Source organism: Nicotiana attenuata, unplaced genomic scaffold, assembly GCF_001879085.1.
Source record: "Nicotiana attenuata strain UT unplaced genomic scaffold, NIATTr2, whole genome shotgun sequence".
NCBI classification, from domain to species: Eukaryota; Viridiplantae; Streptophyta; class Magnoliopsida; order Solanales; family Solanaceae; genus Nicotiana; species Nicotiana attenuata.
Genome location: NW_017672456.1, coordinates 109484 through 118297, shown reverse-complemented (window position 1 = coordinate 118297; position 8814 = coordinate 109484). Strand labels below are relative to the sequence as shown.

General features: G+C 38.2%; 1 non-coding gene across 1 annotated transcript; it reads left to right on the top strand.

Annotated features, from left to right (window-relative positions):
* The first annotated feature begins 3562 nt into the window (after positions 1-3562).
* On the top strand, positions 3563-3646 carry TRNAL-CAA. Its single transcript has one exon. It is a non-coding gene; the product is annotated as a tRNA-Leu (tRNA).
* Positions 3647-8814: the final 5168 nt, after the last annotated feature.

Below are 8814 nucleotides of genomic sequence, written 5' to 3'. Positions count from 1 at the left end.
TAACGGGTTAACGGATTATCCGTTAAGAAAATTAAATAATCCGCCCCCAAACCAATAAGCCGTTAATAAAAAAAATTCAATCCGTTCCCCGTCCGTTAAACCGTTAACCCAATACCAATAAGCCATTAGGCTTCGGTTTCGGTTCGGTTTTCGGTTTCGGATCGGTTTTGAACACCCCTAGTTGCCTCGTTAAAAACCTTGTTGGAAAAACCCATTTGGGATTTAACCCGATCTAAGGAAAAAAGAGTGCAACGCGTGCATTAAGACCCATAGCTTCCTATCGATCCTCACCGATAACCTGTAAGCGTTAGTCGAAAAAATAGAAAAGATGGGGCCGTACCTATATTCGGATTTTGGATATTTGATGTGATCTTCCTCAGCGTCGAGTCCCCATGAATTTTGACCTTGATCATTTCGTGCGAAGCTTCGCCCAGATCCAATGCTCCTACTATCTCCGTTGTACGATTGATATCGATCTCTACTCGACCTCGGCTCTCGATCAATGTCCCTTTTGACCCTATTCATGGGCCTGTTAGAATAATCGGACCTCGAAGGAGTCCCTAGTTGATCATCCTCGACCCTAATCTTCGACTGATATCGATTGTGTACGTCGGCCCAAGTGACAGCCGGATACTCGATTAAACTTTGCTTCAACTGCTGCGGAGCTCTAGAATTCCGAGTATTGAGACCTTGAGCGAAAGCTTGAACAGCCCAGTCATCGGAGACTGGGGGCAAATCCATTCTCTCCATTTGGAACTGAGACACGAATTCCCTGAGCATCTCGTTATCTTTCTGCCTTACCTTAAAAAGGTCCGATTTCCTCGTTGCAATTTTGAGGGCTCCGGCGTGTGCCTTTACAAAAAAAATCTGCAAGCATAGCAAACGAATCAATAGAATTAGGGGGTAAGTTATGATACCAAATTAAGGCACCCTTCGATAGAGTCTCCCCAAATTTTTTCAATAGTACGGATTCAATTTCGTCATCTCCTAAATCGTTTCCTTTGATGGCGCACGTATACGAGGTGACGTGTTCATTCGGATCGGTCGTCCCGTTATACTTGAGAATCTCGGGCATACGGAACCTCTTAGGGATTGGCTTCGGAGCCGCACTAGGGGGGAAAGGTCTTTGCACGAACTTTTTAGAATCCAGCCCTTCCAATATCGGTGGTGCCCCTGGATTTGATCAACACGGGAGTTATATGTTTCCACTTTTTTGTCATTATCCTCAATCTTTTTCTCCCCGGACTCAATTCTCCTGGAGAGTTCCTCGAGCATCCTCATAATCTCGGGGTCAGTCCCCGAGCCATTATCGTTTGATCTTTCCAATATCGGCTCAGTACGTCGATTGTTTTCATGTTCAGCTACACTCAGAGTCTTATTTTGACTTTGAAGTTGAGCAATGGCGATCTGTTGAGCTTGCAACATTTCGAATATCACTTGGAGGCTGATTCCTCCGTCACCCACGCCTTGTGTTCCTTGACCACCAGGTCGGGCTTCCCTGCGTACACTCCCTCCGGGGTTTGTGCCTAAATTCGTGTTTAGAGCAATATGAGAACTAACATCAACTGGTTCCATATTTTGCACTTCCCCAGGGTTTACCGGTGGTACACCGACCCCTACATTTTTGTTTTCACCAAGACCTTCGTTGTCATGTGCAGGTGCATTTTGTGAGCTAGACATGTTTCAGCCTGAGAATAAAAAATTCTTGACAAGAGAAAGTGTAAAAATAACGTGTGTAATAAGAATTAGTAAAGAAACAATCACTATTATCTTTAGCCCCACGGTGGGCGCCAAACTATTTACCTCGAAAATACGAGTAACAATTAAATTTGATTTGTGGTTTTAAAGATATGCGATTTAGTTCAATACCAATTAATAATCAAGAAATAAGAAGTAAAGATAAAAGAGATTAGTGAGTCAAACCAACGTAACTCGGCAGTAGCGACCTCGAGACAGTGACCTCGAGACAGGCTAATAGCAATAAAATAAGATAAGTAAAGTAAGAAAAATAGAGCTAAAGGACAATGCTGATGAATAGTAGGCAAAAAGTAGAGAGTATATTCTTTTCTCAGTGATCAGATGATCTTACAAATGATTGTGGTCCCCTTTATATAATAGGGGAATCCTAAATATGGAATATTTCTATTTGCAGTAGGGAATATTCCTGATACAACTGTCTAACCGCCTAGTACGGAATCGTACAATCATATTCCGGGATTTGCGTCACGATCTTGGGGACGTGGCAGGAATCTAGCTTATTCTGTTACAAATCCTCAACGGTACAATTTCGGGATCGAGCATACTCGGCCTCGGTGTACGTCGTGCTTCAGTCTTCGGGCATTGCACGGTGTCCTCGAGCTCGGATCTGGTCCCTCGAGCTCGAACTCGACCTTGCCCGAACTCGGGCTCAAAATGACCCCTCGAGCCCATTGATCGGAGGCATACGATTTCGACCGTATACAAATCTCTGATCTTTTATCCTCTAAATCTTGGCCAAAATATTTGGTGGTATGGTGGTATAAGAGGCGATGGTGCAGTAATGGAAAAAGATGGAAAAGAATAGTGAATTTTTTTAAAAAATGAAGAAAAGGATTTAGAAAAATGAAAATATGAAAAGGCGTTGTCAAAATGAGCCTTCAGACACATAATTTTAATTGTCAACTCGCCTCTTATGTGTGAAAAACACGCGAGTGACACGTAATCAAACAGGTGTATTTTCGACACACTTTTAAAAGGTTGGGTGTGTAAAAGATTACCCGTGAAAAAAGGCGTGTAATAGGGATTTCGGTGTAAGTTTAAAAGTTTGCTGATGGTAGGGGTAAATTTGACCGAATAGTATAATGGTAGGGATAAATTTGACCGAATAGTATAATGGTAGGGGTAAATTTGGCCGGTTAGTATAACAGAGGTTAAATGTAGACAATATCCGATAGTAGAGGGGTATATTAGGCCTTTTTCTCAACAAAGAAAGATAAAAATAGAGCAATTAAAAAATAAAACTGGCTAATACTAAGTTAAAGAGTGACACTTCTCATTTCTAAAATAAGTCAACGCGTAACGGCCGACAACAATAACAAACCCAATTAATTTTCACAAGTGGGGTCTAAGAAGGATAGAATAGACGCAGCCTTACCCCTATGCTAGGAAGGCAAAGATATTATTTCTGATAGACTCTCAGATAAAGAAAAGATGAAACACAATAATAGAACCAAATAGTACCAACAACCACGCGTAAAAGAAGTTTAGATGTATAGTAGTGTTTTTTTTGGTTTAGTATGTAAAATTTTAATTTTAATTTCTGGTCATGTGCCGATTTTGTTCCCGGATAATACACCTATCAATATCTAGCAAGTTATTCGATATGAAAGGAAATGTGAAAAGAATAGCTAGAATAAAGTATCCTATGCTGTTTTGCATCTTGTTGGCGCATATGTTCTTGTAATCACGTTTGAATATAAGTATATAACCATTCCAAATGAAAATGATTGCTAAAAGAATTTACCCTTATTACTCTCAACCGTTAACAAATCTACTATATTTCTTACAGAACTCATACCAAAAAGTCAGGATGGCCGAGTGGTCTAAGGCGCCAGACTCAAGTTCTGGTCTTCGTAAGAGGGCGTGGGTTCAAATCCCACTTCTGACATATCTTCCTTTATGCCTTGCATTTTGTCCGTCTTCCTTTACTGCTTCACCTCTCCCCCTATCACTTAAAACCAACTGATTAATGTAAATTGCAAAATGCCATTAACATATTAAAATGGCAAATAACAATAACATATTATTTTGAGGACTTTTGATATATTTTTGTACCAAGGGAGAGCACGGAGCCGTCGTGGAGGCCGGAATTCATCAGATTCCATCTTTCTTCCATCAAACTTAGTAATCTTTACGTTTCTTTGGATGAATTGTTGTTTTACTACCATGTCTATGTGGGGCTAAACTTTGCGTTCTAGGGTTGTGGTTGTCATGAATATTAAAGTTTATTAATTATATTACCGTTAATTCGAGTTATCATCTTTGGTTGTTTCTCTAATTTTGTGCATAATTGCTTAATTGTTTGGCCAGCAGTTGAGTTCTATTATCTATGATGTGCTTGGAAAAGCCGTATTTAGATTAGAGTAGAATTAGAGAGAGCTTGTTTCTGAACCCATGGCTCGGGGAAAGATTTCGCGGTTAGGATAGGAATATACCTAACAGTTGTGCTTAGTTGAATACCATATTATACTCGTTCATGATAGATTCAGACCATAGGAATACTTGGGTTTCAGTATTAATATAGGCACGTAACCTAAAGTTTAATTTGACTAACAAAAACTGGAAACCAACATTAATTTACAAAAAAATAGTAAGTTTTTCATTTTATGGTTCGGAATAATCAATTTGGACATTTTTTAAAAGCTTGCTTATCTCTGGATCAACAGCTATTTGATGGTAGGCTATAATTACGTATTTTAGTCGCTTATTGCACTCTAATTCACTACACTTTAATTGTGTTTGAGCTTTAATTGTTAGTGTTTTGCACTTATTGTGTGTTTTATGTAGGAGCGATTCTGAGCTATGTAGATGTTATGGAACGAATTCGAGCTATTTGGATCTTTGAAGTTTGAGTAAAAGCCCGAAGGATTAAGTTGGGATTGTGTTCGGGGGTCGAGGATCAATTCTGGACGTCGAAATTCAAGGAAGAAGCAACTGCTGAAGAAATGCACTAGTGCGAGGCAGTGTGCGACGCGTAGTGCGACGCATTAGTGTAATTTTATGTCAGAAATTTTCAAAGTTCAGAGACTGGATTTTTTTTTGTTTGACAGAAAAAAACACTACTGCGACGCACATTACGACGCATGAAAAGCAATAAGTTTGCAAGTTTTCCTATTTCGGCTAGGAACGGGAGATTTCGTCTTGGCCCAACCATACTTAGTATAAATAAATATAAAAATGTTATTTTGAGGACTTTTGATATATTTTTGGACCAAGGGAGAGCACGAAGCCGTCGTGGAGGCCGGAATTCATTAGATTCCATCTTTCTTCCATCAAACTTAGTAATATTTACGTTTCTTTGGATGAATTGTTGTTTTGATATCATGTCTATGTGGAGCTAAACTTTGCGTTCTAGGGTTGTGGTTGTCATGAATATTAAAGTTTATTAATTATATTACCGTTAATTCGAGTTATCATCTTTGGTTGTTTCTCTAATTCTGTGCACAATTGCTTAATTGTTTGGCCAGCAGTTAAGTTGTATTATCTATGATGTGCTTGGAAAAGCCGTATTTAGATTAGAGTAGAATTAGAGAGAGCTTGTTTCTGAACCCATGGCTCGGGGAAAGATTTCGCGGTTAGGATAGGAATATACCTAACAGTTTTGCTTAGTTGAATACCATATTATACTCGTTCATGATAGATTCGGACCATAGGAATATAGGTTTGATATATTGTGGATGACGGATAGTATTGTGGGAACATGCTATTTATATGAACGATCTGGTCAACTAGCAACCATAGATAATGTTGATTAACATGTGTAATTACGAACCCAATAGGATTGACAAACCGATGGAATCTTCATCTCCTTCGATTAGAACCCAACCACAATCGCATGCTCCTAATTAATTTAGCTAATTACTCGTTTAATTTTTACAATAGTAGTAAATACTATTTTTCTATTATCTTGGACAGTTAGCTGATTTTAGTTTGCTTAGTTAACGATTAATCTAAGTCTATGTGGGTTCGACATCCGACTTTCGAGTCACTTTATTACTTGACGACCATGTATACTTGCGTGTGTTGAGGTTTTAAGCTAAATAGGCTTAAAAGAGGGTGAATGAGAAATGGAGGAAAAATGAAATGTTTAAGTAAAATTTTAAGTCCCCCCCCCCCCCCTTGACAATGGGACATTGTCCCATATTGGAAGAGGAAAAGGTTTTTGATGGGTATATATATACAATTGCTCTTCTTGTAGCTCTTAAAGAGTTAAGAAGAACGCAAGCCTCGCATCGTCGTCGTCGCTCGGCTCGGCTTCGGCTTCGGCTTCGGATTTGGATTTGGATTTGGTCACATGATCGATTGACCGATTAATTTTTTGGACCAAATTTATTTGTTAATAGCAAATATTAACAGAAATCCAACGGAATATTAATATTAAATCCAACGAAAATATTAAACGTTTTTTCCGTTTTCAGTTTCCGATTTGGTAACGGAAAATTAATCTCCCTCTTCAATTCCCGTTTTATTATTGCGTAAATAGTCATTTATGTTATGGCCGTTTTACATAAACAACCCTTCTGAATAGTTTCACCTCTTCAGTTTTGAGCTCAACATTGGCTATAAATACCAGTCCGTTCTCTTAGATTTTCCATACGATCTTCTGAGTTCTCCCCCTTTCTTCTGCATTGTTTTAACTTCAAAGAAAACAACAGTAAATGTGATTTGCTACCAAACTTTGTATTCGCTGAAATACTGGGGTTTGAAGTACCACTACACCAATGTGTAATGCGTTCTATCCTAGGAGGAAATAATCCACAACCTGGGTAATATATGGGGGTTAAATTCCTTAAGGAAACACTGTGAATTCAGTGGGCTCGGATTAACTTCTGTTTCGTTTATATTTCTGTTTATATGTTATTTTATTTTCTCTAGAATTATTTTACAAATACAGATTACTAACAAGCTTAAGGAATTTAAATTATTTTCTGTATTTGTATTATATTCACTGTTCTGGAGATTAAAACCTTTGTGGTTTTCCACTCCGTTGGAGATTAAAATCTACGTGATTTTAACGTTTGTTTGTGTCATTCTTTTACAGAAATGACTAATGACAACGGGAACCAGGCTGTTCCGATGATGACTACCAATGCATCGATAAACCGAACACTGGCGTTGGCACCGGCAAAAAAACCTGAAAAATTTTTCGAGATTGATTTCAAGCGGTGGCAGCAGAAGATGTTCTTCTACTTGACTACTTTAAGTCTATAGAAGTTCATTAAGGAAGGTGTTACACCTCAAGTTTTCATACGTGAGAGTACGTCGTAAGTCATTGATGTAAGCTCGAAAATGAGATTATATTTGGAAGCAAATAAAGTAAGTTAATCATGTTACCTTGGAGGTTACAAATATTTAAGATCATGAATAACAAGTACCAAAAGGGTTGGAAAGCTTAGTCGCTAAACGAATTGAAGAAAAATAGGTTTCGTCGAAAATCGTCAAGTTTGGAATGTAATAACATATTTTTTTGGGGAGAGACTAGGGTGATTAACATGATGAGGAGGTTAAGTTATGAGTTATTGTAGTCGTATGATAGTCATGTGTTATGTTTTGAAGTCAAGCGAGTTGTGGAACAAAAGTTGGAAAAAGGTCATCACAAGTTCCATTCATAAATGTGTTGAAAATTAGGTCAAATGTAACTGAGCTTTTCTCCCAATATACTTGGAATTAGGGGATGATCTATATATCAAATTGAAGATCTACGAGTCTAGTTTCCAACGGATTAAACCGTTCGTCGATACGATATTGGAGTAGAGAGATTTTTGCATTTTCGCGAGACAGCGTAGACTGGTAGGTGACAAGTAGGTGCATCACCTACTTGCCAAAATGAGAGGACTTAATTAAAAGCCCCAAAGTCGGCCAAGAGGGGTATTTTAAGGGAATAAAAACTGAGTTATTTCACCTGTATTTCAGACCAAGAAAACCTAATTGAACCCCTGCAACTCCTCCCGCAAAATCCCACACAAACCCTAGGGTATTCCGGGTGTTACAACGCGATTCTAGTGCTGAAAAGTCCGGACAGCATGCTAGTTTCTCTTTCTCCTTCTTGTATCCGTGTTGAGGAACTTATTTTTGATGAAAAAGGACCAGGTTTCGTGGGTGATACTCAGTACAAGGTAAGTTTATGCTTCTCCTTCCATTATCTATGCGTTTGCGAGTTGTAACTCGATCGTAAAGAATAGACCTAGCTAGTTTCGGAAGAATGGTATGTTGTTTGATCTTGTGCAATGGTTGGCTGGTTGTGAACTTACTTTTAAGTTAAATTCACGGCTGTTTTATTGTATAAGAGGTGTAATGATGTACTTTTGGTTGTATTTCTCAATTTGAAAGAAAAGACAAGTCGAAACGTGTTTAAGTAAACCGAAAAATTATGTTTGAGTTGATGAACTTGTGGGACTGTTTTTGGTCTGTTTCGTGTTGGTATTGGGTTGTCTTTTACTACTGTTTTTATGGAGTTTAGAGGAGGAAGGGTGTGGATAAACACCTCATAATGGCAAGGTTGTTTGTTGGTCGTTCATCGTAACATTTTCGGATTGTTTGACACTATTATGGTTGCGTGTTGTGTATGAAGTGATAGGGTTATGTTGGGCTGTTTGTGATTGTTTTGACTAGTGTGAAGTCATATATATAGGGGAGGTGTTATCCATTTCATTGTAAAATAGATTGTGGTTGATACATAATAGTTACGACGCTTAAACGATAACGAGAGTGTCATTTCTCTTATTGTAGACTAAGGAGCCGTGAAATTGCATAGCTTGAGGTTGGGAAGAATATACAAGGTATGTTAAGGCTCTTCCTTCATTCTTTTGGCATGATCTAAAGTGAAACGAACATAAACGATACGCTATTTCATAATGAATCTACTCCTAGCAACTAAGGTTGTCCATGTTATTCTTTCCTTACAAAGTTATTCCAAGAAAGTGTATATGATCCTTAAGTCCTAGTGAAGTTCATATTGATGGTATGATGTCCATAATATTAATAGATGGTGCAATGACCTTATGTCACTCCAAAAGGTTTAGAACGTGACTCCATGAGTCCAGCATGCATTATATA